Source organism: Aotus nancymaae, unplaced genomic scaffold (assembly GCF_030222135.1).
Source record: "Aotus nancymaae isolate 86718 unplaced genomic scaffold, 86718_ANA_hifiasm-v0.15.2.pri h1tg000033l, whole genome shotgun sequence".
NCBI classification, from domain to species: Eukaryota; Metazoa; Chordata; class Mammalia; order Primates; family Aotidae; genus Aotus; species Aotus nancymaae.
The window spans coordinates 52674671-52700636 of record NW_026988447.1 but is presented as its reverse complement, the minus strand read 5'-3'; the positions used below and the strand labels follow the sequence as shown (position 1 = coordinate 52700636).

Genomic DNA, 25966 nt, shown 5'->3' with positions numbered 1-25966 from the left:
ACTGCCAGGTGTGCACCTGTGCAACAACCTTGCATGTTCTTCACATGTACCCCAAAACCTAAAATGCAATTAAAAAAAAAAAAAATGAAATTTTACAACTAAGCTTCATACATTTTTATGAGTGAGAGGAAACCAGAAGGCATTTGTGGCAGCTGTTATTGGTTGCCTACCTTTGTACCAGGTACCTTTGTTACCAGGTAACATGAACCAAAATGGGCCAGGCCAACATGTTAGTCAGCAGATCCTTTTTGGTGCTCGCTATGCACCAGGCACTGATCTAGGCCCTGGAGAGACGGTCATAAATAAGCTAGACAAGGGTTCGTTTCTTCAAGAACCAATGTTCCTGGGATGGTGTAAAACAACAAGGGCGTAGGGACTGTGACAAAGTAGATAGGCATGCAGATTTTTGTATCTTTATTTTTAAATTTTTAAACTTAATTATTATGGATACATAATAGGTGTATATATTTATGGAGTATATGTGATGTTTTGATACAGGCATACAATGTATAATAATCACATCAGAGTAACCCAGGTATTCATGACCTCAAGCATTCATCATTTATTTGTGCTAGAAACATTCCAACATTTATCTCTTTTAGTTATTTTTAAATATACCATAAATAATTTTTGATTATAGTAACCCTATTGCGTTATCAAAACTAGATCTTATTCATTCTCTCTAAATATATTTTTGTACCCATTAACCATCTCTACATTTCCCCCCACATGCATATACACTACCTTCCTAGCCTCTGGTAATGATCATTCTACTCTCCATTTAATTGTTTTAATTTTTACCTCCCACATATGAATGAGAAGTTGTGAAATTTGTCTTTCTGTGCCTGGCTCATTTCACTTAACATAACGTTCTCCAGTTCCATCCATGTTGCTGCAAATGACAGGGTTTCATTCTTCTTATGCTGGAATACTACTCTGTTGTGTGTGTATATACTACATTTTCTTTATCCATTCATCCACTGATGAATACTTAGGTTGATTCCAAATCTTGGCTATTGTGAACAGTGCTGTGATAAACAGGCAAGTGCAGTATCTCTTCAATATACTGATTTCAGTAAATTTAGGTGTGGTGCTCCATGCCTATAACCCCAGCACTTTGGGAGGCTGAGGCAGGGGGATTGCTTGAGCCCAGGAGTTTGAGACCAGCCTGGGCAACATGGCAAGACACCGTCTCTACAAAAAAAACAAAACAAATAGCTGGGCGTGGTGGCACATGCCTATAGTCCCAGCTACTCAGGGAGGCTGAGGTGGGAGGATTACTTGGGTCCAGTGAGGCTGAGGCTGCAGTGAGCTGTGATGATGCCACTGTACTCCAGCCTATGTGACAGAGGGAGATCTTGTTTCAAAAATGAAAAAGAGAAAAATATGTATACTGATTTTCTTTCTTCTGGATATATACTTAGCAGTGAGGTTGCCGGGTCTTATGGCAGTTCTATTTTTAGTTTTTTGTGGAATCCTCTTTTTTTCTTTTTCTTTTTTTGTTTAAGAGTATGCTGGGAAAACAAAATGAGTCTTCAGGGGAATAATCCAGGTTTTTCAACCGTTTCCAACTCTGTTCTATGGGATAAAGCTGGTGTTTATTAGCATGGCTTCCAAGGCTCTCTCTGATGGAGCTCTCTTTTAACTACCTCTGCATCCTTATTTCCCGCTGCTCTATAATCTCCGTTAAGCGGTGTAGAACTGTTCTAGTCTCTACGCACACTGTTCCGTGCTGCAAGTCTGTTCCTGTCATTCTTCTTAGGGGCCTGCCTGTCTCCTATAATGGTTGCTATTAAAATACCTGAAACTCATTAAGTGTCAGTTGAATTGAACTGAATGAGACTTCATATTGTCCTTAAGGAACTAAAAATCTGCTTGAGGAGACAAACATGTATGGAGATACCTTCCCAGAAGTACATTTAAGTCTCATAATGAGTTCACAGTTTCAGGTTGTAAGGAAGAACATGTCAGAACAATAAAAATGGTCAGAACAGTTACTATTCTTTGAAGAGAGTAGGAGAATTGGCAAAAGTTCTGGGTGACGGTGAATTTTATCCATGTTTTTAGAAAGGGGGTAAAATTTGGATTTTGATGTACAATTTGGTTTCACATTGGTCCTCAGCAACATTTAGACGGAATTTTAAAATAGGTGGTTTGTGAGTACTTAGATTAGGGAGAAATAATCGGTAGGAATAAGTTTGGGTTTACAAAGAGCAAATGAGATCAAAGAAACCTTGGTCTTTTCTTTCATAGGTCTCCTAGTTAATAAAGAAATGCTGAAGATCTACTATTTCAACCTGGCCTTGAGCAATCCCCCAGAAAGCAGCATTTGGTTGCTTTGCTATAGGACTTGGCCCTTTGCTCTTTGTCAGACTGTGGGTGATGCCAAAAAAAGACATGTTTATTAAATTTGCAGATGACTAAGTTTTAATGCTTTGAAAAATAGACTTGGGATTTATAATTAGGCTGAAATGATAACCCAACATTGAAAAGATGAAATTTTATCAGGATGCATATAACCATATATATATACAAATAATTCAGCATTCATGTGCTTATGTTCAAGAAAATGAAGGTCTATTTTAAGAACAGTCAGTGAGAAAGTTCTAGTGATTTTAGTTGACTGCAAGCTCAATGTGAGCCAATAGTGAGGAGTACTGCCAAGACATGGGGATACAAATCTACACTGCATTAATAACAGCTGAGTGTCCAGGGTAAGGGAAATAATCATCCCACTTCTTTGTGATTCTCAGACCACACACATTTGGATTCTTGAGTCCTTAGATCTGGGTTCCCTCTTTTAAGAGGAAATATTGACAAAGTGGAGCATATCCGGAAGTGGGTGAGCAGGATGATGAAGAGAGAAAAAATCATGTCAAATAGGAAATGGCTGAATAAAGTGGGAGCATAATTACTCTCTCCCATTATGTGAAAGAAGGAGTAATCAAACATTATGTCACTCCAGAGAGCAGAACTGAAACCAGTGAGGTTGGAGAATTTAAAGAAAGCAAATTTTGATAAAATACAAAGAAGAAATACAAACTTCAGCTCTTAAAATTTAAGTGGGATTAAATATTAGTTGTCAGTATTCTAGAGATGATAATTCTTCCCAATTCAACTTTCATCAAAACTCAACAGAAAACAAAAAGACAAAAAGACCTGTGGTATTTTTGGGGGGTTGAAGGCAAATTCCAAAAATCACCTAGAAAAATAAATAGACAATAGTGACTTTGAAAATTAGAAAGAGAAAGTTGGTTCATTACTACATAGGCTATAATGATTAAATGAAAATGACACTGGTACAGACAAATCAATGGAATGATTATCTCAGTGATAGACTCTGGTATAACAATAACGTAATAGAAAACAAAAGAAGTATAACAACTGGGACATACAGGGAGACTATTTATTTATTTATTTATTTAGATAGAATGTCACTCTGTTGTCCAGACTGGAGTGAAGTGGGGTGATCTTGGCTCACTGCAACCTCTGTCCCCCGGATTCAAGTGATTTGCCTGCATCACCCTCCTGAGTAGCTGGGATTACAGATGTGTGCCACCAAGCCTGGCTAATTTTTGTATTTTTAGTAGAGACGCCGTTTTGCCATATTGACCGGACTGGTCTTGAACTCTTGAACTCCTGAGTTCAGATGATCCACTCACCTGAGCCTCCCAAAGTGCTGGGATTACAGGTGTGAACCACTGTGCCTGCCCAGAGAAACTAGTAAATTTTCTAGGACATTTCATTTGGTAATTGGAGAAAGACAAAACACTCCCCAAAAAACTTCCTAGTAATTCAAATGAAATGTTAAATGGTTAGAAATAAATAAATAAATAAATAAATAAAACCAGGCTGGGCGCGGTGGCTCATGCGTGTAATCCCAGCACTTTGGGAGGCCTATGTGGACAGATAACATGAGCCCAGGAGTTTGAGACCAGTACGGGCAACATGGCAAAACCCCACGTCTACTAAAAATACAACCGAGGTTGGAGGATCACCTGAGCCTGGGAAAGTCAAGGGCCGTGATTGCGCCGCTGCACTCCAGCCTGGGTGACAGAGTGAGACCCCATCTCAAAAAAAACCCAAAAACATAAAAATTAGAAAAATTAGAACTGAGTACTTAAAAAAATCCCTGCATTTGGGGAGAAATGTTGTTTTATTACATTTTACTGTAAAATATTTCAAATATTAAAATAGATAGGGAGATAGTACAACAAATACCCATATATTCCTTATCCAGGTTTGCCAATTGCTAACATGTTGCCATATTTACTTTGTTGTCTTTTTAAAGCATTTGGAGGTAAATTATAATGTTGCTTTACCATTATGTTCTTTAGTACCTCTAAAATACAGATATTTTCTTTTTCTGTATTTTTTTTTTTTTTTAGTAGAGGTGGGGTTTCACCATGTTGGCCAGTCTGGTCTCCTGACCTCAGGTGATCCACCCACCTCGGCCTCCCAAAGTGCTAGGATTACAGGCTTGAGCCACTATGCCTTGCCAAATAAAGATATTTTTCTTAACCAAGCACAATACTTTTATCATGCTCACATCTACAAAATTAAATATCTGCTATCTCCTGATACCCAGCATACATTCAGATTTCCTCCATTGGCCCCAGTGTGTTTTCCAGCGAAGTTGGTCAAATCAGGATCTAGTCAATGACCTGCGTGATTTTTAATATGTAGTGAGCTATAGCTTGTAAAGAAAGTTCTCTTTCTTTGTTACATTTTCTTGCTGAAGAGACTGGATCAATTATCTGGTAGAATTCCACCTTCTGGATTTATATGGTTGTTTCCTTCTGGTTTCATTTAAAGTTTAGTTAACTCTCCGCTGTATTTCCTGGAGACTGAAACTTTTGATCTAAAGTTGTTACTGATGTCAGGTAAACCATTTTTTGTCAAGAGTATTTCATGGGTGATGCCGTGAACATTATATTGTATCATACCAAGAGTTGGACAATACTTACTTGTGTTACTTTTTATGATACTAAGATCGATCCTTAATGATAAATGGGAAAATTACCAGATCTCTCTATTATAAAGTTATGATTTCCCCCCTTGAGACAAGTAAATATTCTGTGTGTTAAGAACTCAGCAGCAGATTAGTATCCAGTAGCTTTATCAACCTCACACTCAATGCTTTTGGCACCTACTGCTGACTGTTGTCTGAACTAGTTACTCCATTACAAGTTGCAAAATGATGATTTTTTTCAATTGTTGATCTTTTTGCTTTCATTAACTACGATTCTTCTAATAGAGTTCCCCTTATTAATTAGAGCTATGCATTACTCCAAAATAGATTTCCATTTGGAAAAGAAATAATTCATACTTAACATTCTCTCTTGAATAATTTTGGTGTAAGGAATTGGTATAATAGTTACCTCAATTAGGGCAAATATGTCTTTTCATTCTGGGTTGAGTATCATTTGGACTTTTATATATTCAAGTGTGTCAATCAATTATAGTATTCTTTATGATGCTGTGACAGATTGTATTTACAAAAGCAGGATACACCAATATATTCAATCTCACATGGTCTCCCTATAATGTGGTATTGACCCATCTCCATTGCTTCTGCCTGGCACTTTCTTGGGACACATGCTTTTAGTGAAATCCAGCCACCCTGAAGCCACCATGTTAAAAGAGCATAAGGAAAAGCAACATAAGAGGTACACAGAGATGATTAAGGAGCCCTAGTATTCCATCCCTTAGTGTTCCAGTTCAGGCACCAGAACTGGAACACTAAGGGGTGGAATTCACTCACATACGAGTGAATGAACCCTCAGAAGATTTCAGTCTCCAGCTTTTGAGGTGCTCAGATGATGCTAAGTGGAGTAGAAACCAGCTAACCCCCTAAGCCCTTCCCAGACTACAGATTTGTGAGGAAAATAAATGTTTTAAGCTAAGTTTTGCATGACTTCTTATATAGCCACACTAGAAAAGATGCTTTGGTGAAGTTGGACTTTGGGGGCCTCTCCAAGTTGACTCCTGTCCTTTGACATGACCCCGCTTCTCTTCAGTAATTTCCTTGCTTTCTAATATAAGACAATGTGCTAAGCTCACCTTATACATTCTCTGCCTCAGATTTAAAATCAGCTCTTTCCCCAAAGAGGCTGGTTCTTTTTAGTGAGGAATGGTATTTAGAGTTCAAAATCTGGTGATTGGCCGGGCGCGGTGCCTTACGCCTGTTATCTGAGCACTTTGGGAGGCTGAGGAGGGTGGATCATGAGGTCAGAAGTTCAAGACCAGCCTGGCCAACATAGTGAAACCTCATCTCTACTAAAAATACAAAAATTAGCCAGGCGTGGTGGCACATGCCTGCAGTCCCAGCTACTTGGGAGGCTGAGGCAGGAGAATCACTTGAACCCAGGAGGTGAAGGTTGTGGTGAGCCGAGATCATGCCACTGCCCTCCAGCTTGGGCAACACAGTGAGACTCCATCTCAAAAAAAAAGAAAAAATCTGGTCATTATGGAAACTTTCAATGGAACAATTTACAATGAAAAAATTACACATGATGACAATAAAACACTTCAACATGTTTCCCAAAAGCAGAATTGAAAGGCAAACAATGAAACTCAGCAGCATAGACAAGAAAAATATTAAAAATTCAATAAAAATAAAAATTGATGTGGACAAGCAATTCTTAAAAGATGGAACACCAATTAATAGTAATCATTGAATCATTTTCAACTTCCTATACTATGTTTCATTTACCAAATTAGATTTTATTTACTTATTTACTTATTTTTGAGACAGGGTCTCACTCTGCTATCCAGGCTGGAGTGCAGTGGTGTGATCATAGCTCACTGCAGCCTTGACCTCCCAAGCTTAATCCATCCTCCTGCCTCAGCCTCCCAAGTAGCTGAGACTACAGGTGTGCACCACTATGCTGGGCTAATTTTTAAATTTTTTTTTTGTAGAGACAGGGTCTTGCCATGTTGCCTAGACTGGTCTCAAGCACCTGGGCTCAAGCCATCTACCCATCTTGGCCTCCCAAAGTGTTAGGATTACAGGAATGAGCCACTGCAGCCAGTGGCCTACCTTAAAAGAAATAGGCCTCAATGCTGACAAAAATGCAGTAAGTGAGTGATCCAGGTTAGAAGGTCAACTGCTTTCTGTGGTAAGTTAGTAGCCCAGTTTTCTTCTGTTCATTTGCTCTGCCATTCCCCGTTAAAGCCATGTGGTTGAAGTGATGTCACAGGCACATCTGTGTTCTAGCATGCACAAAGGAAACAAAAGAAGTTTAGGGCAAGCAATGTTCTTTGAAGCAAGAGAGGAGAAATTCTGCTCACAAGGCCACACTGAGTTGCAAGGGAGCTTGGGAGCTGTAGTATTTGGGCAGGCAGTTATATATCTTGCCTAAACACTATTACTTTGAAATAAGATTGAGTCCTTTTAATTCAGTAACTCATTTTCTTACAGTCTTTCCTAAGGAAATAAATGAATTTCAGAAAACAAGTGTTAATTACTTAATGAACGATAACTCAGCCAAGGAGAGAAATGTTCAGTATGTTATTTACTGGAGAAGAGAGCTACTTGAGAAGCATCTATACAGTTTTATTAAAGGATGTTAGAGGCCATGCTGAAGAATTAAATAAGATGGAAAATGACTGGAGAGTATTTTTGTTTGTTTGTTTGAGGCAAGGCATCACTCTGTTACCCAGGCTGAAGTGCACTGGCACAATTATGGCTCATTGCAGCCTCAACCTCCCTGGGCTCAGGTGGTCCTCCCACCTCAGCCTCCTGAGTAGCTGAGACTACAGGCATGTGCCACCGCTCCAGGCTAATTTTTAAATTTTTTGTAGAGATAGGATTCGCCATTTTGTCCACGCTGAGAGGGTTTTAAGTAAGAGAGAGAACATTCTAGACAAGTAGAAGCTGTAGCCGTAGAAGTAGAAGGTGTAGCTGGACAAGTAGAAGCTGTCTGGGAGACAAATGATGATGGCAGCCTGTGCTGGAGTTTAGGGGTAGTGACAGTCTTTTGAATATTAAACTTTTATTAGCTCTATAGATTTTGGAAGGAAAAATTTGTCAGTGAGGCCACATTTCCCACTTTACTTAGCTCCTATGGTAAGAAATAGTGGCAAAAGATCACTGTATGGGGATGCTGGTAGGTACCTGAGCAGTGCTATTTTTAAATTGCCAGTTAATTTTAGCTAGAGAGGTCAGCAAAATTCCAGAAACTCCATACAAAAAAAACCCACGTTTTTTTTTTTGAGATGGAGTCTCACTCTGTCACCCAGGCTGGAGTGCGGTGAGACCTTGGCTCACTGCAACCTCCGCCTCCTAGGTTCAAGTGATTCTCTTGCCTCAGCCTTCTGAGTATCTGGGATTACAGGCACCTGCCACCATGCCTGGTTAATTTTTGTGTTTTTAGTAGAGATGGGGTTTTACTATGTTGGCCAGGCTGGTCTTGAACTCCTGACTTCAGGTGATCCACCTTCCTTGGCCTCCCAAAGTGCTGGGATTGCAGGCGTGAGCCATCGTGCCCAGCTAAGACACTTCTTCAGTAAAAAATATATATATAATTTTAGTTTTCCTTAGTTTAATAATTAGCTGTTTTCAATAAAATAATCACAAAATATGCAAACCCTTGGTTTTCATTATTTTTTTTGTTCCTTATGTTTAAAGTGAATTGTGCCATTTTCTTTATATGTTAATTAAGGCTATAATATCATTACTTGATATTGTAATCAATATAATAGTATTCACATATTTTTGTTATGGATAACTTCAGTCTAATAGTTATATAATTACTAATATAATAATAAATTTGTCATTTAATATATAATATTTAACTCATCTATTTGCTTTGCACCAAGTGTGTAATATTTTCCCCTGGGATGACCAGGATTCTTGTGACTGTAGAATTCAATAGAGATTCCATGGGCACTTGATTTCCATTTGTTCTCATTGGAAATAGGCTATATAAAGAATAAAACTGCTCAAATCTCCTACTACTGTTTCTACTGAAACAGAACATCCCTGATACCAGATGCGTGGGTTTTTCACATCAAGAAATTTCCCAATTTTCTGCAGATACCAACTGAGTGTCCTACGATTTAATTCAGTTCTGACACTGACTACCCAGAGTTAACGCAGGCACCACAGGTTAAGGGCTCAGTCCCACAAGACTGCCCCTGACTTCAAATAAGAGTCACGGGTAGTGGGTACTCAGGTTACCTGCACTTTTGTCCAACTTGGCTACAAATTGCGGGTTTCCATGACTCCCTCGGTAGGTTTGGTAATTTATTATAACAGCTCACAGCACACAGGGAAACACTTTACTTATTATTACCAGTTTGTTATAAAGAATATTATAAAGTACACAAATGAACAGCCAGATGCAAAGGCATGTAAGGTGAGGTCTGGAAGTGTCCAGAGTGCAGGAGCTTCTGTCCTGTGGTGTTAGGTGTGTGCCACCCTCCCGGCGTGTAGATACATTCACCAGTCGGAAGCTCTCCGAATCCTATTGTTAATGGTTTGATTTATGGAGGTTCTGTTACATAGGTATGGTTGATTAAATCATTGGCCATTGGAGATTGACTCAATCTTCAGCCCCGCTCCTCTCGATGGAGCTGTGGTGGATCTGAAAGTTTAGATCCTCTAATCACATGGTTGGTTTCTCTGGCAAAGAGCTCCCATTCTGAAGCTACCTAGGCAGGCCCCTGCCCATACCAAGAGTCACCTTATTAGCATAAACTCAGGTTTGGTTGAAAGGGCCTTATGAATAGCAAATTATGCTCATCTCACCTCATTATCTAGGAAATGACTAGGGTTTTATAAGCTCTGTACCAGAAACTAGGGATGAAAATCAATATATGTATTTGTTTATATATCATAATATCACAGTTAATTATTTTACACTCACTGTTTAATTGAACACCTATTGTGTTCAAGTCACTGAAAATGCTACCAAAGTGCATGATAGTAAATGGGTTTGTAATCTAGTTAGGGATATGCTGTTTCCACACAAATATCTGAAATATAGTTGGTAGATCAAATACATGGAAAGTAACGCAGTTAGAGTAGACAAAGAAAATGAATTCTTGCCGGGCATGGTGACTCACGTCTATAATCCCAGAACTTTGGGAGGCCAAAGTGGGCAGATCACTTGAGGTTAAGAGTTCGAGACCAGCCTGGCCAACATGGTGAAACCCTGTCTCTATTAAAAATACAAAAATTAGCCAGGCGTGGTGACACATGCCTGTAATCCCAGCTACTTGGGAGGTTGAGGCGGGAGAATTGCTTGAATCCTGGAGACAGAGGTTGCAGTGAGCCAAGATCATGCCGCTGCAGTCCAGCCTGGGGGACAGAGCAAGACTGCTTCTCAAAAACAAAAAAAGTGAATTCTCCTCTCTGCTAGGGGAGCATTACATTTTTTGAAATTTTAGAATTACATTTCTGGTCACAGCCGTCTAAGCGGGCTATAATTTTTCTTCATAAAGTCTTGATGCTTTTGTTTATTCTTACCTTAAAAGTTACATGTGTTAACATTTATCCTAATGGAATTAACATAAAACATGGTTTTGTTGCCAGTCTTTAGATTCAGTATTAGACACTGAACATTTTCTAAGGATCCTTGATAAGGCTCTTGCTTTCTTGTCTTATCACAGTAATAGAATTAGAAACTCTGTGACAAATATCCAACCCCTCTGCCATTTTGATACTCTCTTTTTGGACTAGGTACATGGTAGGTGATCAATAAATGATTACTGAATGAATGAATGTAAGCATGAATGGATAGTTCTCACTTCCTATCTGCTTATCTCTCTCTCTGTCTAGATCCGTAAGTCTATTTCTGTTCTACTGTATGTGAATCTTCTCAAAATAGAATTATTGTACATTGCACTGAGTCTAATGGTTACCTCCCTGAGATTATCCATGAACTAAACTCAGTGGTGACTAGCTTAAAACACACACACACACACACACACACACACACACCACCTACCAATATTTTATGACTTAAACATATATATCTGTGTGTGTATATATGTGTGTGTGTATATATATAAACTCTTATATAAAAGCTGATCTACTGAAACGTGGTGGGCTATGGTGGTGGTAGTGATTTATAGATGAAATCACTCCCACGACATTGGCATCTTGGCAGTAGCTCATTCCTCAGCTTCCCTGAACTAGGCAGGGAACTCCAGTTACTTCCCATATATCTGATACATTTAGGCTGCAACAAATTCAAGTGCTTTTCTTGCTTATTTTTTCCCTTCTTTTAGAACAGAAGAAACCAGAAAAAAAATATTTTGTGAGAAAACAACAGTTTTGTACCACCTGCTTAAATGCAAACCAAAGGCACCCAAATGATGCAACCCATGAGTGTGGAAGAGGCTGGCGGATGGGTTGTCACGTCTGGCTGATCTGATGTCAGAGCAGATCATGTGGTGCTCTGTGGGCAGCTGGGACTGGCCCGCCGAAAGCACATGGATTACAGTCTGAGGCTGTAATGGGAAAGTCGGTTCCTGGGCTGCTGTCTCATAGACATCAGCTTTCGGGGAAGCTGGGGGCTCTCCGACTTGCCCTGCTTCAGGGCCCCTCCTGCTGCGTGACTCACAGGCACATTGCAGAGAGAAGCTGCCGCTCCCAGTAAGTGCCTAAAGAAGGTCTTTATTCAGAGCATTTTGGAAGCGGGGAGGAAGTGTTTGTGTTGATAGGGGGTGCTGGAAGCCTTTGTAAAACCCCCTCCTTGGATCTGGACTGGGCAGCGGCGCTTTCTATGCCATCCTGAAGTTCAAAGGCAGCGCTGATGTGCAAATATTCCCCAGCCCTGATTTTGGTTTGTTCTCCATGTGATGTGTTTTTCTGCTTTGCATTTTCTATTTCTGTAATCGTTGGGTAGATTTTTAAGATCTGGTTAAAGTGAATTGATTTTAGATTTCCAGCCCCAGAGTGGACTTGGTTTTCTCTGTATGATAAACAGGGAGAGGGGCAAGAGGGTGGTGGCTTTTTTGGTCAGAATCACTGCTTGTGTTAAGACACTGGCTGTGTCTGTGCCGGAGAAAGTGGGTGCCACCCCTTCTCTGCATTGGGTGAGTAGGTGGTGTGAGAGAAAGCGGGGGTGAACCAGCAGTGAAGAGATTTGACTAGTTTTTGGTAAACAGCAGAGCTGTTAGTCTATTGCCTTTTTTTATGGTCAAAATTTATATTAGATAGTGTCAGCTGGCAGAACAGGTGCTGGCAGTGGAAGAATGATGGAGTTCTTTCTCCCTTTCCCAGCTAGTCAATTGTCTTTCCTGCATCAAGAGCCTAATTAAGGAGTAGAGAGAAATGTGACAGATACAGATTTCTGAGTACTGTGTTTTGTTTTTGTTTGGTTGGTTCTTATTTTTTATTCTTAACAAGCACCACATTCCCACAGTCATGCATCAGGAATGATTCTTACCTCGACAATGTCTTAGGTGTGGCCTTTTTTGGAGAGCAAGGGAATAAATTCAATAACATCTTTTTGTTCCTTCTGGGCATATAACATTAAGTTTGTTTTAGAGACTGAAAATAAATGTGTGTGGTTGGAAGGAAATATAAAGGGGAATTTAGAAGAACAGATTGTTTATTTGCCCTGGCATTTTTCTGTGAACACTTGATAAAGTTCTAGGTCAAGGTGTATGGTGTCCCTTTGGAGGATAATAGGCAAATAATTAGGCTATGTCTTTAAGAACTGGAAAATCTTTATTTTTTTAAGGAATAGACCCTAGTGTTTTCTGTGAATTTCTGCACAAACCATAGGCTTTGGGGCCAAAGACTGATTCCAGAAATACTTAAGCATTGAAGAAACTTTTGGGTGAGGAAGATGATGCTATGAATGCAAAGAAAATATGCTTAGATGAGGTTTGTCCTATTTTTTTAGCCTTTTGCAGTAGATGGTTTAAGTCAGAGAACACCAAACAACAGAAGAGAGCATGCCCCACCCATAGTGTTGTGAACACAGATGATTCCCCTCCCATTCTCTTCCACTGAACTGCATAAACTCTAGTGCAGAAACAGTTCTAATTCATCTTTTGAGCCCTGTATGTTACAGGTACAAGCCATATAAAATGAAGACATAGAAAAATGGAAGATCCTCCAACCCCACCCTGCTTTCTCCTCCTTCCATATTGTTAAATGAAGCTAGATTTATCCTGGAAAGGGTCTCCGTCACTGCTTGTAATTTTGTTAGCCGTTTCATGTAGGTGAGCACGGTGTGAGGAATTCAGAGGTTCTCTTCTTGACCCAGCCCTCCCTCTCTGCCTAGACCACACCCCCTTTTTTGGCCACATGCCGAAAATTCTCTCTGAAGGGGAATGTGCTAAAATGATGCCCATTCTTGGGCACATGGATTCCTCGGTTACAAAACTGAAGCACCTTCATTTCTCTGCAGACACATATCTGTGAAGATACCCATTTATGGGGGTTTTTAGAATTCCTTTTCTTTAAAAATTAACACAGTAGTATGAAAAGAAATGGAAGAAAGTTATCCATTTTTCTATCTCACACAACTCTATGTAATGTCCTGTATTCTCTTTCTGTCTTAATCATCACATTAGGCTGGCTATGTTTAATGAAGAGGGGCTATCCACAATTCTCCAGATTTCTACTTTTCAGGGAAGATACCTATAGTTACAGACTTAGAGCAGGATCAGACCCTATTAGCACTGATAGTTCAGCTGTATTTCACAGAGAGGAAAGCTGGCTAGAGTTACACATCTGATGAGTGACAGGGTTGGGACCAGAACCCAAATCGCCTGACTCCCAGCCCGGTGCTCCTTCTGCAATTATGCAACCTAGGGAGAGAATATTTTCTTTAAAAATTAGGTGTTTTTTAAAAATTTCTGGTTCTTTTTTATTTTATTTATAATACTGTGGAATTATTAGCATAGTAAAATGACTGTAATTTCACTTTCTTTGCCTCTTTGCCAAAGAATGTCTTGCAATAGATTGGAAAGTCTTTTTTTTTTTTTTTTAATTAGAGGTAAGTTCTTGCTATGTTGTCTAAGCTGGACTCAACTCCTGGACTCAAGTAATCCTCCTGCCTTAGCCTTCCAAGTAGCTAGGAAAACAGGCATGAGCCACTGTGCCCAGCTTTGCCTTTGTTTTTCTGTTTGTTTTTTGAGATAGAGTCTCTGTTGCCCAGATTGGAGTGCAGGGGCATGATCATAGCTCATTTAACCTTAAACTCGGGCTTAAACAATCCTTCAGCCTTGGACTTCTGAGTGGCTGGGGCTACAGGCGCATGCTGCTTTACGGGGATAATTTAAAAAAATTTTCATAGAGATGAAGCCCTGCTATGTACTCAGGGATGGTCTGGAACTCCTGGGCTCAAGTGATCCTACTGTGTTAGATTCCCCAGTAGCTGGGATTACAGGCATGTGCCATCATGTCTAGTTCAGATTGGAAAATCTTTACAAAGAAAATTAAGTTCTGTTTTCTTAGGAAAGTAGCATGTTTATATTCTTTGTGGGTCATGTGATGAGATCTCAAATACCTGATCGCTATAGTTTTCTAATCTTGGCTTTCTGAGTATGTAGACCACCCTACCTGTTTTTTTTTTGTTTTCGTTTTTTTTCCCGAGACTGGGTCTCATTCTATCACCCAGGCCGGAGTGTAGTGGCGTGATGACAGCTCATCTAAATTGAACTCTTGGGCTCAAGTGATCCTCTTACCTCAGACTCTCAAGTAGCTGGGATTATAGGGAAGCACCACTATGCTGTCTTCTATACTAATTAACAAGGGGGATTATTGTTCAGTTATGGCAAATCACATACCACGAGAACATTTAGAAGTTTCATTCTATTTGGTTGGTTTTCTGAGTCATATAAAATTTTTTTTTTTTTTTTTGAGACAGGGTCTGTTTGTCACCCAGGCTGGAGTGCATTGGTGCTATCTTGGCTCAATGCCACCTTCACCTCCTGGGCTCAAGCCATCCTCCTACCTCAGCCCTCCAAGTACCTAGGACTACAGGTGCAGACCACCACACCCAGCTAACTTTTATATTTTTTGTAGACACAGAGTTTCACTATGTTGCACAGGCTGGTCTTGAATTCCTGAGCTCAAGTGATCCACCCACCTCGGCCTCCCAAAGTGCTGGGATTACAGACATAAGCCACTGCACCTGACTAATGTTCTTTCTTTATACAGGCCTATTCATGGTGAAATATTTAAAAACCATTTAAGGCCAGGTGCCGTGGCTCATGCCTGTAATCCCAGCACTTTGGGAGGCCGAGGTGGGCAGATCACGTGAGGTTGGGAGTTCAAGACCAGCCTGACCAACATGGAGAAACCCTGTCTCTACTAAAAAATACAAAATTAGTCGAGTGTGTGATACATGCCTGTAATCCCAGCTACTTGTGAGGCTGAGGCAGGAGAATCATTTGAATGTGGGAGGCGGAGGCTGCAGTGAGCCAAGATCCCGCCATTGCACTCCAACCTGGGCAACAAGAGTGAAACTCTGTCTCAAAAAAAACCCAAAAAACCAACAAAATAAAACAAAAAACAAAACCATTTAAGGCTGGTTGTGGTAGGTAACTCATGACTGTAAATCCCAGCACTTTGGGAAGCTGAGGTGGACAGGTCACTTGAAGTCAGGAGTTTAAGACCAGCCTGGCCAACGTGACAAAACCCTGTCTCTAATAAAATTGCAAAAATTATCTGGGCATGGTGGCATGCGCTTGTGGTCCCAGGTACTTGGAGGGCTGAGGTAGAAGGATGGCTTGAACCAGGGAAGCAGAGGTTACAGTGAGCTGAGAACACACCCTGCACTCTGGCCTGGGTGACAGAGTGTGACTCTGTTTCAAAGAAACCCTCCCCCCCCAAAAAAAAAACCAAAACAAACAAAAAACATTTAAAAGATATTTAATTCAAAATAGAATTTCAGATTAATTTTTTCTCTCTTGAGATCAATGCTAGACCCACAAGAGATTTTCAGAAAATACTTGTTCATTGAATGATAGAACAAATGTATAGAACATTGCAATTCTTGTTTATGAGAATAATGAGATTTAAAAGGTAATTCAACATTACGCTTTTCCGTAATGTTATTAGAATGCCCATCTGTTAATTATTCAATCTTATTTTGGTAAGGGTAAGACTCCCATGTATTTGCTTAACATAATGCAGATATAAATAAATGTCATATAGATAATTCATCCATGTTGATGCTATTTGTATAAGCAATAAGCACAAAATTAAATTTGGTGTTGTTTAATTATAATTTTTGGAAATCTCAAAGTTAATAAAGAGAGCCTCTGATTATATCCTGGATATGCAGTAATCAGTTTCTACTGGTTGAGTGAGGGTATCTTTTCATGGTAGACATTAAACTCTAGTGACATGTTGGGAGAAATTAGTTCTGGTAGCTTTGAGTAGTTTTAAAAAGAATAATTGGAACACTGTTCTAAACAGCCCGCACTCTCTAGCTCAGAAACAAATGACTGCATGTGTGACATTTCTAAATGGTGACATCTTCAAGGAACCCTCTAAATGGCTACTTATTTTAAGCTTCAGGTTATGGAGGAAAGAAAAAATTAGGCAGGGGATATTAGTTGTTAATGGTCCTAATATGGACAGAAACTCCAAATAAAGATATCATTTATTTAAAAAAGATGTAACTAAGAGGAAATGCAAAAAAAAAAAAAAATGCAAAGTTCAGTACAGTGAGTAGCTGCTGTACCCATTGTAAATTTCACTCTTTGAGGTCTTGGTGCCTTTAACCAATTCCATTGAGGCAGAAAGCACAAGCAAATATCTTTTGTTGTAAACAAAGCAACAAATTTAAGTTAATGCTAATGTGTTCACAGCCAGAGCCAAAAGTTTTTCAGGGTTATTATAACACACTGGGCTCTCAGCCCATCCATCTAAATGTCCAAAGTAGACTAAAGTTATGGATCAGCCCATTGTATATACCATCCCACATGAGAGCCAGATGCTACTGTTTACTGTACTAGTGACTTAGCCAGATTCAGTGTGAAATCTGAGATTACTGTTTGGGGTCCATGGAAGTTATAGATGAATTTTTCTGATCATGGATTTAGGCTTCTATACTCCAGTCTGTTTTAATTAATGCCAATTTTTTTTAAGGACAATCTTTTAAACCTAATTTATACCCTAAACTTTATGTGGAGAGTTTCTTTGTAAAAATTGTGTATTGTCTTTGCACCTTGGATGTGTTGTAGGTTTTCAGCATCTTTATCTCTCTTTCTCTCTCATCTCTCTCTCTATATATATATTCTCTGAGAGAATAAATCTATATTAGAAAATCTCTAAACAAAAAAATTTAAAGATTTTATTCTTTTATATATGAATTTTATATATTCTTTTATATATGAATATATATATATGGAGAGAGAGAGAGAGAGAGAGAGAGAGAGAGAGAGAGAGAGACAGGGTCTTGTTCTGTCACCCAGGCTGGAGTGCAGTGGTGTGATCATAGCTCACTGTAGTCTCGAACTCTTGGCCTCAAGTGATCCTCTTGCCTCAGCCTCCTGGGTAACTAAGATTACAAGACGATAGGAGAGTGACAGGACTACAACCATGACCAGTTGATTTTTTGTTTTATTTTTGTGGAGACAGGGTGTTGCTATGTTGCCCAGGCTGGTCTTGAACTCCTGGCCTCAAGCAATCCTTCAGCCTTAGCTTCCCAAAGTGCTGGGATTACAGGTGTGAGCCATTGTACTCTATCTTTAGTATTTTTGTTTTTTTTTTTTTTGAGATGAAGTCTTGCTCTGTTGCCCAGGCTGGAGTGCAGTGGCATGGTCTCAGCTCACTGCAACCTCTGCCTCCTGGGTTCAAGCCGTTATCCTGCCTCAGCCTCCCAGGTAGCTGGGACTACAGGCATGCGCCACCATGCCCGGCTAATTTTTGTAGTTTTAGTAGAGATGGGGTTTCATTATGCTGGCCAGGCTGGTCTCAAACTCCTGACTTCAAGTGATCAGCCCACCTAGGCCTCCCAAAGTCCTGGGATTATAGGTGTGACCCATTGCACCCCCCTTTAGCATATTTTTATTCTTTGTTTTGAGCATGGAAAAGAAGCCATGGAATTCTATTGCACAGCAACCACACTAGAAAATGTAATTATAATGCAGATTTTAAGAGGATTTGGTAAAAAAACAGTTCAGTACATATTGATTTAGAAAAAGACTATCTACTGTCCACAGTTGGAAAGAAAATTTCATCCTTTAAGACCCAGTATTATCGGATTTTGTTGACATAGTTAGATCCCTTATCCCTTAACCCTATCTGATTTGGTTTATGTCCTTTTCTTCTGATTAAACTGGTTTTTGAGGAAGTATTACAAGTAATGATAATACTATCAATAATACTACCAATACTACAACAGCAACTGTTGTAGGAGAGGAAAGATTTCTTTTTCTCATCCATTGCTAAGTTCATGGCTGAGGCGCCGATAACAGAAGACAGATTAACCAGAGAAAAGCATAAACCAAATTCATTTAATTAATATGTTTATATAACTTAAGAGTCTTCAGTAAGACCCAAGAAACAGGTAAATTTGTACATTTTTGTGCTTAGGTTTGATGAAGAGTAGACAGTTGTGGAAAAGTATGATTGGACAAAGGAAGTGTGATCTAATGGAAATAAACTGGGGGACTTAGCTAGACCTGTGTGTTCAGATTTGTCTCTGTGTCCCTGTGCCTTTGGAGTCAAGGACATTCCTTTCCTCCAGATATAGGGTGGGCACCTTTCCATGAGAGCCTTATGACTTATTTTACAGGAAGGTCACAGAATTGTTTTTGGCTTACTTCAGGGGAGGAGGGCAAGAAAAGATCAGCAAGTAACCTTTCTGCTTCTACTACTTCCTCAAATGCCTAAGTGCCATATTTTGGGGTAGCACGTCCTGAACCCATCACTGCCAAACGCTGAGCACTTTCCATATTCAGGACCCTGTACTAATACTTCATTTATTTATGGACATTTCATAGATGGTAAGAAAAACTTGCCCTAAATGTGTGACTTGTCATTTGAGAATCCAGTCAGTCCAGACTTTCTAAGTCCCTGTCTCATCACCTGTTCTTACTGTTTTGACTATAAATTTCTATAATGTTGTTTGGTCTGTCTTGCTTCAGACTTCAAAACCACTTGTGACATCTGTACTAAACACAGTGACAATGGTCTCACTGCAACCTGAAAAGTCAGTTGTCTCTGGAACATCAGTAAGTAACACTGTCCAGCAGTAACTTTTGGAGAAACTTCAGGTGCAGCTATTTGTCTTCCATTTGTGAAACCTGTTGTTACTTCTGCTGGGACTACATCTGACAAGTCTGTTATTGGCACTCCATTCAAATCAAATTGCCCAGCTGAGCCCTGTCCTTTCACAACCAGCTGGGATTCCACAGGCAGTTAAAGTCAAGCAACTGGTAGTTCAGCAGCCTTCAGGAGGCAATGAAAAACAAGTGGGCTGGGCACGGTGGCTCACGGCTGCAACCTCGGCACTTTGGAGGCTCAGATGGGCGGATTACCTGAGGTCAGGAATTCGAGACCAGCCTGGCTAACATGGAGAAACCCCCATTTCTACTAAAAATAAAAATTAGCTGGGCGTGGTGGTACACGCCTGTAATTCCAGCTACTAGGGAGGCAGGGGAATCACTTGAACCCGGGAGGTGGAGGTTGCAGTGAGCCAAGATCGTGCCATTGCATGCCAGCTTGGGCAACAGGAGCAAAACACCATCTCAAAAAAAAAAAAAAAAAAAAAAAGAAAGAAAAACAAGTGACCACACTTTCACATTCCCCAGCACTGACCACTCAGAAATTTGGACAGAAGAGGGAGGCCAGTGAACACCATAATACCTACCAGTCAATTTCTTCCAGCTTCCATTCTAAAGCAAATTACTCTGGAAATAAAATTCTGTCACTTCAAGCATCTCCTACTCAGGAAAAATAAAATAAAGACAATGGAACTACAAGCTTCAGAGATGAAGATGACATCAATGATGTGACTTCTATGGGAGGGGTCAACCTTAATGAAGAAAATGCCTGAATCTTAGCAACAAGCTTTGAACTGGTTGGCACATGCATTCAGTCATATAAAGATGAACCACTTCTTTTTATTGGAGCTCTATAAAAGAGAATTTTAGACATTGGTAAAAAGCATGACATCACAGAACTTAACTCTGATGCTGTGAGCTTGATCTCCCATACAACACAGGAACGATTACAAGGGCTTCTAGAAAAACTGAGTGCAACTGCTCAACATCAAATGACTACTTACAAGGCAAGTGAAAATTACATCCTGTGTAGTGACACCAGGTCACAGCTCAAATTTCTTGAAAAGCTGGATCGATTGGAAAAGCAGAGAAAGGATTTAGAAGATAAATGTTTCTTAAGGCAGCCAATAGTTCTTCTAATAAAGAAGATCCAGAACAGCTGAAATTAAAGCATAAGGCCAAAGAGTTACAACAATTGGAACTTGCACAGATACAGCACAGAGATGCCAATCTCACAGCTCTTGCAGCTATTGGACCAAGGAAGAAGAGACCACGAGAATCTGAAAGTAAGGGCTTAAAAGATAACCTTCTTGCTTCGGGGACATCCAGCCTGACAGCCACCAAACAGTTGCTTTGTCCAAGAACCACGAGAATTTGCCTCAGAGACTTGATATTTTGTATGGAACAGGAACAGAAGATGAAGTATTCTTGAGCTCTATACCTGACCCTTCTGAAGTGGCCACTCCACTCTCCTTCTAGATCCTTGCTATTTACCGCCAAAGAAGACACAAAAAGCATTGTTGCACTGTCCTAAAATTTCAATTTCTGGAAAATAGTCACTAATATGAAAGAACAAATAAATGGAAAAACATTTCATGCTTATGGATAGGAAAAATTAATATTGTTACAATGGCCATACTGCCCAAATCAATTTACAGATTCAACACTATTCCTAAGTGTCAACGATATTTTTTATAGAACTAGAAAAAGCTATTCTAAAATTTACAAGGAATAAAGAAAGCCCAAATAAACAAAGCAATCCTAAGCAAAAAGAACAAAGCTGGGGGCATCACATCTGTTCAGTGCTGAGAGTAGAGTGTTGAAGTCCTCAAGTATTACTGCATTAGAGTGTATTTATCCCTTTATATCCAGGTGCTCCAGTGTTGGGTATATATATATATTTATATTTACAATTATGTTCATTATATCCTCAGGCCTAGTGCAGTGGCTGACGCCTATAATCCCAGCACTTTGGGAGGCCAAAGCAGAAGGATTGCTTTGAGAACAGGAGTTTGAGACTAGACTGGGCCACATAGCATGACCCCATCTCTTAAAAAAAAAAAGAGAAAGAAAGAAAGAAAGAAAAGAGCAAAGGACATAGAGAGACACTTCTTAAAAGAAGACATACATGTGGCCAACAGGCATATGAAAAAAATTCTCAAAACTCATCATTAGAGAAATACAAATCAAAACCACAATGAGATACCATCTCATAATAGTTAGAAGGGCTGTTATTAAAAAGTCAAAAAATAACAGATGCTGGTGAGGTTACAGAGAAAAGGGAACACTTTTACAGTGCTGGTGGGAATGTAAACTAGGTCAGCCACTACAGAAAGCAGTTTGAAGATTTCTCAGAGAACTTAAAACAGAGCTACCCTTTGATATAGCAATCTCAGTACTGATTATATAACCAAAGAAACATAAATTGTTCTACCATAAAGTCACATACAAACATATGTTCATTGCTGTACTATTCACAATAGCAAGGGCATGAAATCAACCTAACTGCCTACCAACAGTGGACTGGGTGAATAAAATGTGGTCCATACACAGCATGGAATACTATGCAGTCATGAAAATAATGAGATCATGTTCTTTGCAGCAATGTGGATGGAGCTGCAGGCCATTGTCCTAAGCAAATTAACACAGTAACAGGAAACCAAATACCAGATGTTCTCATTTATAGGTGGAAGCTAAACATGGAGTACAAATACAACATGGGTACAAAGAAGGAAACAGTAGACACTGGGGCATACTTAAAGGTAGAGTGCAGGAGGAGAGTGAAGATTGATACTTATCGATTACTATGCTTATTACCTGGGTGACAAAATAATCTATACACTGAACCCCTGTAATATGCAATTTTTTTTTTTTTGAGACAGTCTCATTCTGTCACCCAGGCTAGAGTACAGTGCCAAAATCTCAGGTGCCTGCAACCTCTGCCTCCCAGGTTCAAGCAATTCTCCTGCCTCAGCCTCCCGAGTAGCTAGGACTACAGGCATGAACCACCAACACCAGGCTAATTTTTGTATTTTCAGTAGAGCCAGGGTTTCGCCATGTTGACCAGGCTTGTCTCGAACTCCTGGCTTTAAGTGATCTGCCGGCTTCGGCCTCCCAAAGTGCTGTGATTACAGGCATGAGCCACAGCACCTGGCCTATAAGACACAATTTACTTATATACCAAACCTGCACATGTACTTCTGAACCTAAAATAAAAGTTGGAAGAAAAAAGTAGATTTTGCATCATTTTACAGTCACAAAATCATTTTATTTTTCCCAGGAAAGATTATTGTTTTTTCATGTTGTATACTCTATGCTTACTAAAACTTTGTTGATGTGGATAAAAGCAGAGTCATTCCAATTGTTATTTGTGGAGTAGTACTGCAGAATTTTAAATACCTCATCCTGATATTGTATGATATTCAATTTCAGAATAAACTAAGTCCTGTAGGAACATTTGGCCCAGATGTTACTAAAAAGAATTGTTGCTCTAAAATTTCACACAGAGAATAACATTCCATGGCCTTCTGCTGTTATGCACTGTTGCTTCATTTTTCCATTTCAGATTGAAAAGAAGAAATTTAGAAAAAATATTTTAAAAGGAGATATATATATATATGTATATTCTTGCTTTATAACCTCCAATATTCCGCTTCAGTTAAAGCTAAGTTGTTGTAAAGGGACAATTGTATACTTGTGTTTAAGCACTCATCTGTTTAAATTATTTAGAATTTAAGTTGAAAGAGACAAATTCACCTAAAGACCGTTAGCAGGTAGCATACTGTATGTTAGGACATGGAGCTAGGACAAGCAGGTTGGAAGGACAGAAAGTGATCTGTAGCAACTGGATGGGAAGACTAGCTTCGTTTGGACATGGGACAGTTTGAAAGATGGTCTTACTTTCAGTTTGATCCACAAGAGAAACAGAAAGAGGCTTAGCTGTTCTGATAGTGAAGGAAATTCCCCAGAAGTTTTACTGAAGAAAGCCTTAGAATACAGAATTATGCGAAGTTTTAAACAGAGTAAGCCAAACATGAGGTGGTGGATAAGGGGAGAAAATAACAGGCTGAAATGCCAGTCTTTAGACCACAGTAGCTCTAAAATATAGAGCACTAGAATATTGGATTGGACAGACAGCTGGCTAGAGATGTCTGATTTTAGAGATGTCAGGGCAATTTTGCAGGATAAATCTGATAGGTCAAAATTAGAGTGGTTTAAGCAGTGACTACTCTCATTTACACTTAATGATTAGTTTTAAAGATACATGATGCACTCAGGTGGCTGTATATTTTTTCTTTTAATTTATGAATGATTTATGTTTTAAAATACATAATAAAGTGTCCCAAATTCAAAAGGTACAAAAGGATAAATAAGTCTTTTTTCATTCCTGGCGCTCCAGTTCTCCTCCTCAGAGACAACTGCTATTTTTAATTCCATGTGTGTCTTCCAAGAATATTCTATGACTATATGTACATATATATAATTTTTAAAACACAAATTGTAACATATTACATATACTATTTTGTGCCTTTTTTCATTTAACATGTCTTGAAGATTATTCTCTGTCATTATATACAAAGTTGCCTTATACTTTAAAGAAATGTTTTATTATGAAAAAGTTCAGACATACACAAAACTAGAATGTAAAATGGACCCCCAGGTATCCATTATCCAGTTCAATACTTATATCAATATTTTGACATTCTTACTATGCATTAGATGATATTAAAGAATTATTAACTTTGTTAGGTGAAATAGTGGCCTGGTGGTTATATTTAAAAAATGTTCTTAGAGAAGCATGTTGAAATATTTATGGCTGAAATGATAAGTGCCCTGATGTTTGAGATTTACTTTAAGATACACCAGAAGAAAAAAGTATGTGTGGAAGGAATAGCTTGAACCAAGATTGGCAAAATGTTGAAGCTAAGTGCATACAGATTTGTTATATCATTTTCTCTGCTATTGTGTATGTTAGAAAATTTTTATAATAAGAAATACCTTTGCAAATCTGGTTCCATCTATAGCTCTCCCCTTTTTTGGAAGTATTTAAAAATGAATCCTAGATATTATGTAATTTTACCCATAAATACTTCTGTATGTATTTCTTTTCTTTCTTTTTTTTTTTTAAAGAAAGAAAGAAAGAAAAAGAATAAAGAAGAGGAGAAAAAGGAAGAGAAAGAGAGAGAGAGAATGGGAGTATTGCTTTCTTGCCCAGACTAGAATGCATTTTAGTAATGGGTATTGAAAACCTCTTTTATACCAATAATTATACTTGATGTAAACAGGAAGGAATAAGGGAAGAAAATAACAAACGAGCAGCCAACCAATATTTCATTTAAACCTATGAAATGCTATGCGATTACTGAGGAGTGATTTACTTCCAATTATGTAGTCACTTATAGAATAGGTGTGAGGTGGTAATGTATGTTTTGTGTATTTGAAGTGGAGAGTTCTATAAATGTTTATTAAGTTTACTTGTTCCGGGTCTGAGTTCAAGTCCTGGATGTCCTTGTTAATTTTCTGTCTTGTTGATCTATAGAATCGTTAGCTCTTCTTGTTACATTGATCCTTTTGCCATTATGTAATGTTCTTCTTTGCCTCTTTTGCTCTTTGTTGCTTTAAAGTCTACTTCAAGAATTACATCTCCTGCTTTTTATTTATTTGTTTATTTTGACTCTCTGATTGGTTGATAAATCTTCCTCCTTCTCTTTGTTTTGAGTCTTTGTGTATCATTGCATGTGAGATGGGCCTGGATGCAGCATACCGATGGGTTTTGGTTTTTTATCCGATTAGAATATATATAACTTTAATACTGGCATTTGATGCTAGCTGGCTGTTTTGCCCATTAGTTAGTGTAAATTTTTCGTTGTGTTAATGTTCTTTTCTTTTTGATATGTTTTTGGAAAGGCTGATATTGGTTGTTCCTTTATATGTATAGTGCTTCTTTCAGAAGCTCTTGTAAAGCAGGCCTGGTGGTGGTGAACTCTCTAAGTACTTGTTTGTTCGCAAAGGATTTAATTTTTCCTTTGATTATAAAGCTTAGTTTGGCTGGATAGGAAATTCTGGGTTGAAAGTTCTTTTCTTTAAGGATGTTAAATATTGGTCCCTACTCTTTTCTGGCTTGTAGGGCTTCTGCTGAGAGATCTGCTGTAAGTCTGATAGGTTTCCCTTTATGGGTAACCTGACCTTTCTCTCTGGCTGCCCTTAGTATTTTCTCCTTCATTTCAACCCTAATAAATCTGGCAATTATGTGCCTTGGGGTTGGTCTTCTTGAAGAATATCTTTGTGGTGTTCTCTGTATTACCTGGAGTTGAATATTACCCTGCCTTGCCAGGTTGGGAAAGTTTTCCTGAATGATATCCTGAAGAGTATTTTCCAACTTGGATTCATTCTCTTCATCACATTCAGGTACACCTATCAAACGTAAATTAGGTCTTTTCACGTAGTCCCATATTTCCTGGAGACTTTGCTCATTCCTTTTCATCCTTTTTTCTCCAATCTTGTCTTCTCGTTTCATTTCACTGAGCTGGTTCTCGACTTCTGATATCCTTTCTTCTACTTGATCAATTCGACTGTTTAAACTTGTGCATGCTTCACGAAGTTCTCGTGTTGTGTTTTTCAGCTCCATCAATTCACTTATATTCCTCTCTAAATTGTCCATTCTCATTAACATTTTGTCAAACCTTTTTTCAAGGTTCTTAGTTTCTTTGCATTGGGTTAGAACAAGTTCTTTTAATTCACAGAAGTTTCTTATCAC

The 25966-nt window shown here is 38.9% G+C and overlaps 1 protein-coding gene and 1 pseudogene across 22 annotated transcripts in view; both read left to right on the top strand.

The window, feature by feature from the left end:
- The window catches only part of ANK2 (ankyrin 2), a 678679-nt gene that overhangs the window by 100841 nt on the left and 551872 nt on the right, over positions 1 to 25966 (top strand). For 21 of the 22 annotated variants that reach the window (XM_064383979.1, XM_064383978.1, XM_064383974.1 and 18 more), the window contains exon 1: positions 11445 to 11605. The exons of the other annotated variant lie outside the window; for it this stretch is intronic. The gene's annotated coding sequence lies outside the window, so the exon portion shown is untranslated. Of the gene's footprint in view, positions 1 to 11444; positions 11606 to 25966 lie in introns of those variants that run through there. 22 annotated transcript variants of the gene reach the window in all.
- On the top strand, positions 203 to 20743 carry LOC105731927 (transcription initiation factor TFIID subunit 4B-like; annotated as a pseudogene).